At 40.9% G+C, this 6,000-nt stretch overlaps 1 protein-coding gene across 10 annotated transcripts in view; it reads right to left on the reverse strand.

Annotated features, from left to right (window-relative positions):
- The window catches only part of LOC123504033, a 144,645-nt gene that overhangs the window by 134,139 nt on the left and 4,506 nt on the right, over nucleotides 1-6,000 (reverse strand). Inside the window, exon 1 of one of the 10 annotated variants that reach the window (XM_045254278.1) lies at nucleotides 398-539. The exons of the other annotated variants lie outside the window; for them this stretch is intronic. The gene's annotated coding sequence lies outside the window, so the exon portion shown is untranslated. Of the gene's footprint in view, nucleotides 1-397; nucleotides 540-6,000 lie in introns of those variants that run through there. 10 annotated transcript variants of the gene reach the window in all.

The raw sequence follows: 6,000 nt of genomic DNA on the forward strand, positions 1-6,000 counted from the left end.
CCGGTTCCCGCGCGACCTAGCAGACGATACGCCGAGCGCGTCGTCTGCTAGCCAGAGCCCAACTAAAAATAACCCACCCGCCACAGCCTGTTTTGCTGAAACAACGTTCACCCATGATCCCTCCACTTGCCCCACGTTTCTTTAAGGAAAAACGTTAAACTATTATAGTCCCTACGATTTGTGCTCACTCGGCATTCTGCTGACGTGTTCTCTCCACCGCCTCTCTGGAGCGTGTTACAGACAGATCTGACGTTTCTCTCCCATTTATCGACCTCGCCCACAGCAGATTTTCGACACAAACGTCACAATTGGGCACGATATCTTGAGTACACACAACACACACATCATTTCCTAATAGAACCAAAGTAATCTATCCACTAGAAGTTGGTGTACTTACCTTCATATTTCAGAGTGGACGAGATCGAGCTACAACCCCACCACTGACTAGCTACCACTGCAGGCCTTAGCCGGAGCCCTCTGCCGGCCACCTTCCCAACCTTCCCCGCGCGCCACTTACAAACCTGTGCACACCCTCCTCCACCGCCTCACTCTAACACAACACACTCGTCACTCTGCACTCTCTGTGGGGACGTGCTTTCACTCGTAGATGGATTATGGATTTTTCGGCTTTACAAGCCACATTCCTGCAAGAAAATTCCCTATTATGCAAACTTTTCGGCTCCATTTTCTCAGATCAGCTTTGAGAGAACCATCGTTTCTTGGCAACCCAGATCGTAATCAGAATACCTTGGCTTGCAAGAGATTTAGACAAGCAAGAATGACAGTTCTACTTGGCCTCGCTAGAGGAACCCAGAAATGTTTTTTTGCAAAGGGTGCAGGTGATGAGATCAAAGAAGGTATGTGCGCTTACAACTAAAGGGACGGATGACAGACAGCGAACCAAGAACCACCACGAGTTGTGACACAAAGATCCAGTTCAATGAAGGTGTGGGCGTCAGGCCTGGACACAGGAGGAGCGGGGCAGGGGATAGTGTAGTGGAGAGAGGGGAGGTTGGGGGAGCGAAGAGCGAGCAGGTAGTGAACTGAGAGGAGAGGAAAAAGGGACAAAAAAATAAAAAAGAGAGACATATGGGTCATTCCTGTGACAAATTACTGGTGATGAAACGAGAGTGCTTGTCCAAGGGAAAAGAGAGAAGGAAGGAGAAACGTGTGTGTGGAAGGAGAGATGCGCACGCAGATAAGATACCAAAAAAATGGTACACAAAAAAAGGATTGAGTTTTATGGAGGATTCGAAGCGTGTGAGGAGCCTGAAGGAGACAAAATAGGCACCACCAAATGAGCTCCGAGTCGATCAGGACACTTCGGGACTCGGGATATTAGCAGCACCCTTGTGAATTCTAAGTTTCGTGAAGGAGAGGAGAGAGAGGGGGGAGGGAAGAAAGAGGAAGGAGAAGGCAGGATGTATAGAGAGAGAGAGAGAGAGAGAGAGAGAGAGAGAGAGAGAGAGAGAGAGAGAGAGTATGTGTTTTGTTTTCGTTAAATGAAGACCGATGACGTGTGTTTGTTTGGACGAATTTGCCTTGCGTTGTATACGTGCATTACAGACTCTCAAGAAGGATAGATTTTCTCTCTCTCTCTCTCTCTCTCTCTCTCTCTCTCTCTCTCTCTCTCTCTCCCTTCGTCTTATCTCACCCTATACTCATATCAACACTCAGAATTTTCCCCTCTCGCTCCAGCAGCCTTTTCTGTCCACACACATCCCACAATCTTACTTCTCAATCTTAGTGGACGCGTCTCCTCTGCATCTTTACAGCACCACTCTTTCCCACACCTTACGGGAAGAGCTAACGCATGTCCACACCTTCGCTATCACCACGCACTGCAGTAGCTAGACACCAACACTCCATTATTTCGTCTATCTTATTGCTTAAACTTCCTTATGGTCACTTTCCAGAACCTTGCTTTGCTGTATAGAGTTCCCTTTGTGCGTTCTTTCAAACTGGCTTTTACCGGGGCACGTTGAGGGAAAAGTGGTGTGGATCTTAACTTTTCTTTCGCGTATATTTTTGCCTTTCCTTTTAATTCTACTGAGAAAACCCTACTTATGCCGTAGCTAACAAGCCTACGAGAGTAAGTCAGTGTCCCTTGTGCGTGTATGTGTTCCGTGGAAGGGCTGGGTTTGATATGTTCTCTACTACGAGACGCTAAATGGAAGGAAACTGCGTGGTTCATGGAAAAGAGAGAGAGAGAGAGAGAGAGAGAGAGAGAGAGAGAGAGAGAGAGAGAGAGAGAGAGAGACTGCGAAAGAGTTTTAGAGACTTAGAAATTACATAGAACTAAGAAAAATGAGAAAAAATGAAAAATACTATAAACCCTATGTATTAGTAGCTATTCTTATTGTTACTATCATTCATTATATTAACACCACTGCCCTAACTAACCTTTAACACTCAGAGTAAAAACAAGTGTACACACCACTTATACACACACTCATAAGGGTGATTGGCGCAGATTACGAGAGGATGCGGGAAGGTTTACTCGATAATCTGATAAAGCCTGGACTCTTCACCACAGGAGGCTCATTACACCCGATTCTCGACGCTGGGACAACTCTTTATGGGGAGCGGACGGCGAGCTGAGTGTAAGAGGCAATAAGGAAGCAACGGCCAAGAATGTGATGTGAAAGTATGCAAAGTAGTTTAATTTAGGGTCATAGGAACGATACGGAGGTGATGGAATAGAATAGTAGAGCTGTAGAGGTACATGAAAAGTGACTGAGGCTGAAAATACAAGGAAATGTGCAACGTAAAAGTGAGGAGCCATTAAAATAAGTAAGGTAAAGTGCTAAGATTGCATGGGAGTGAGATGATAACACAGGGGAGTAGAAAAAGCGATTGGGATTGAATAAGAAACTGTTCAGCGTAAAAGTGAGGTACCATTCGTAAAGTGGTTCCATACATGCGAAAGAAATTAATATAGGTAAATGAAGATATTGAAGCGATACGGAAGCTAAGCAATAGTGTAGATATATATAAAGTATCTGGGATTAGAAAAAGAAATCTGTACATGAAAAAAAAATATATATATAAATGTGAGTACCTGTTCGTAAAGTGATTACATACATACGAATGAAATAAACATAGGTAAATGAAGACATTGAAGCGATGTGGAAGCTAAACAACAGTGTAGATATATAAAAAGTAACTGGGATTATAGAAAAAGAAATCTGTACGTGGAAAAATATATATAAATGTGAGGATCTCTTCGTAATAAATTTTTTTTTTTTTGGATAAGAATGAAGTATCGAAAAAAGAATTGAAGGTTTTGAAGTAATATGGAAAAAAAATAAATAAATAATGATTGTTAATAATAAATGATAAATAATACAGTTGAACAGAACGTCAACTGAACTAATGCTACGAAGAAATGTGAGTAGCGTTTTGTAAAGTTTCTATCCATGTGAATTGATTAAAAGTAAACTGGAAAAGTAGGCAAAAAAAGGTAAAATAGAACAAAAAAAAGCCTGGAACTCGAATCACTGTGAAATATGCGGCATGAAAGTGCGCAACAATCCGGAAAATGTCTATACATGAGAATGAAATACCGCACGTAAAGCAGACGCATTCAGAGTGTTGAGGGAGCATTACGGAAGTGACGGAACAGTACACAAAAGAGCGACTACAATCAAAATTACAAGGAAATGTGCACCGTGAAAGTCAGCAACCCTTAGTAAAGTTTCTGTGCATGGAAATGACTGAGAATGAAAAGTTAAAACGTTAAAGTAGAAGTGGGAATATAGAGATCATTTCTAGAGGAACACTGTATGTCTGAGGCCTTACACCACCAGCACCACCACCGCCACCACTACCACCACCACAACACAGCACAGAGAAGAGTTAAATGGATTCTGAGAAACATTTTTTCTGCCTAAATGTCAAAGTCTCTTACATGTACAAGACCAACATTAATTATTATAAACTCTTTCCTCTAAAGAGATTTATATTTTCAACTATATACTGTAGTGGAATTCTAACCTCTTCAGTACTGAGACTCATTTTTATCATGAGTTTTGAGTGCGATTAGATGATTTTACTTACATTAGGAGGAGGTCAGAAGATTAGTGGCCAGAGTCCTCACTATTTTAATCCCCACATAAGTCTCTGAATCACCAAACAGTAAGCAGAATAAATATGAAAAACACGTCGTGATACTGAGGGAGTTAAATGCTCCTTCAAAAAAATGTAGTTGTATATGCCGTGTTACCTGTCAATTAGAATCAGGTGTAGATGATTCTCTGGAGGTAATAACGTACTCCTGTTGGTGTTGGTGTTGGTGTTGGTGTTGGTGTTGGTGTTGGTGCTGGTGTTAGTGTTGTTGTTTCGCAGCTTCTCATGTATTCTAATGTATTCCTCTGTTGCCTAATTCTGTATTCCCTCTTGCCTTTGATTTGAACTGTTTCACGAGGAAGGATTAAAGAAATTCCTCAAATTTTTGGATCATCCTTTCCTTACTCTTTCAAAACTGGGACTTTCACTGGACCTTTTTTTTTTCTATACCTTTTAGTTGCTCTAGCCAGAATGCTTCTTACATATGGCATCTTCAGAGGAGCCTCCTTTTACGTCTTTTTGTTGCCGTAGCCCGGAGCCACTCATACATAAAACACACACATACACCCACCCACACACACACACACACACACACACACACACACACACACACACACACACACACACACACACACACACACACACACACACACACACACACGTACACGCACACACACACTAACTATCTTGATGTTAGAGAAATGTTAGTGGAAAAGGTATAATTTAATGGTGACCTTATTTCACTGCTTATGGCTTGATCGTAACTATGAAAATTAGGTAAAAGACAGACACACGTAAAAATCAGAGGGTGCAGGGACAGAAAAAAAAAAATCAAAGGGTGCAGGGACAGAAAAAAAAAAAGAAAAAAAAAACTCTCCCTACCTCTGCTCGTAAATGACTCGTTGGTTTGAATTAATCACCACAAAAGGTTAATTAATTCCAGGTGCCACAGTCTGTTCACCTAATTGCCCGGAAGTGACGCCAACTAATGATGGAAACACGTGTGGGTGAGGAAAGAAAAATTGCAGCATATGAAGTCATTGTTGTTTTGATTAGCCTCACTTAGTCATTGTTACTGTTGTTATTGTTATTATTGTCATTGCTCTTATGACCATTATTATCATTGTTATTATTATCATTATTATTATCATTATCATTATTATTGTCATTATCATCATTATTACTATTATTACTGACGTTGATCTTACTACTACTACTACTACTACTACTACTACTACTACTACTACTACCGTTTTCTTTTCACCCTTAAACTTAACGAAGAAAACGTAAAACAGTGAATAATGATTTCAATCCAAGAGAGAGAGAGAGGGAGAGAATGAGAGAGAGAGAATCAATATTCACAAAAAAATACGTAAAAACAAAAAATAAACTAAATAAACAACAACACAGATGCACAAACCGAACAATTACATCACATACATACAAGAGAGAGAGAGAGAGAGAGAGAATGAGAGTGCCAAAGAGAGAGACCAATACTGTTAGCGTCGTTATTTGATGTTCTACTAGCTGTGTTGTGCTGTGCTATACTGTCAACGAGTAATAAATCTGTGTGGGGTGACCAATATTTACACACCAGTTCTCTTCCACGTGTTATCTATGAAAACTAGACACTCCTAAAATTTTTCGATAATTCTTTCCTTACTCATTCAAAACTGGGACTTTCAGTGGACATTCTTTTTTATTTATACCTTTTTAGGAAAACTATTAAACGCTATTACACTCTGTATGGGATGAGGGTGAAGAAGACTCATCAAAAACAGCGACCTCTTAATATAAAGACGGAATAATCAGCTGACGAAGAAGAAGCAGACACTCTGTATGGGATGAGCCCCCCACCACCGCCTGAGTCTAAAAGAGGTTAGCTAAGGAGGGAGGCGCAAAGAGAGAGGGGAGAAAGGGAAAGGTTAACCT

Source organism: Portunus trituberculatus, chromosome 15 (assembly GCF_017591435.1).
Source record: "Portunus trituberculatus isolate SZX2019 chromosome 15, ASM1759143v1, whole genome shotgun sequence".
Classification (NCBI taxonomy): Eukaryota; Metazoa; Arthropoda; class Malacostraca; order Decapoda; family Portunidae; genus Portunus; species Portunus trituberculatus.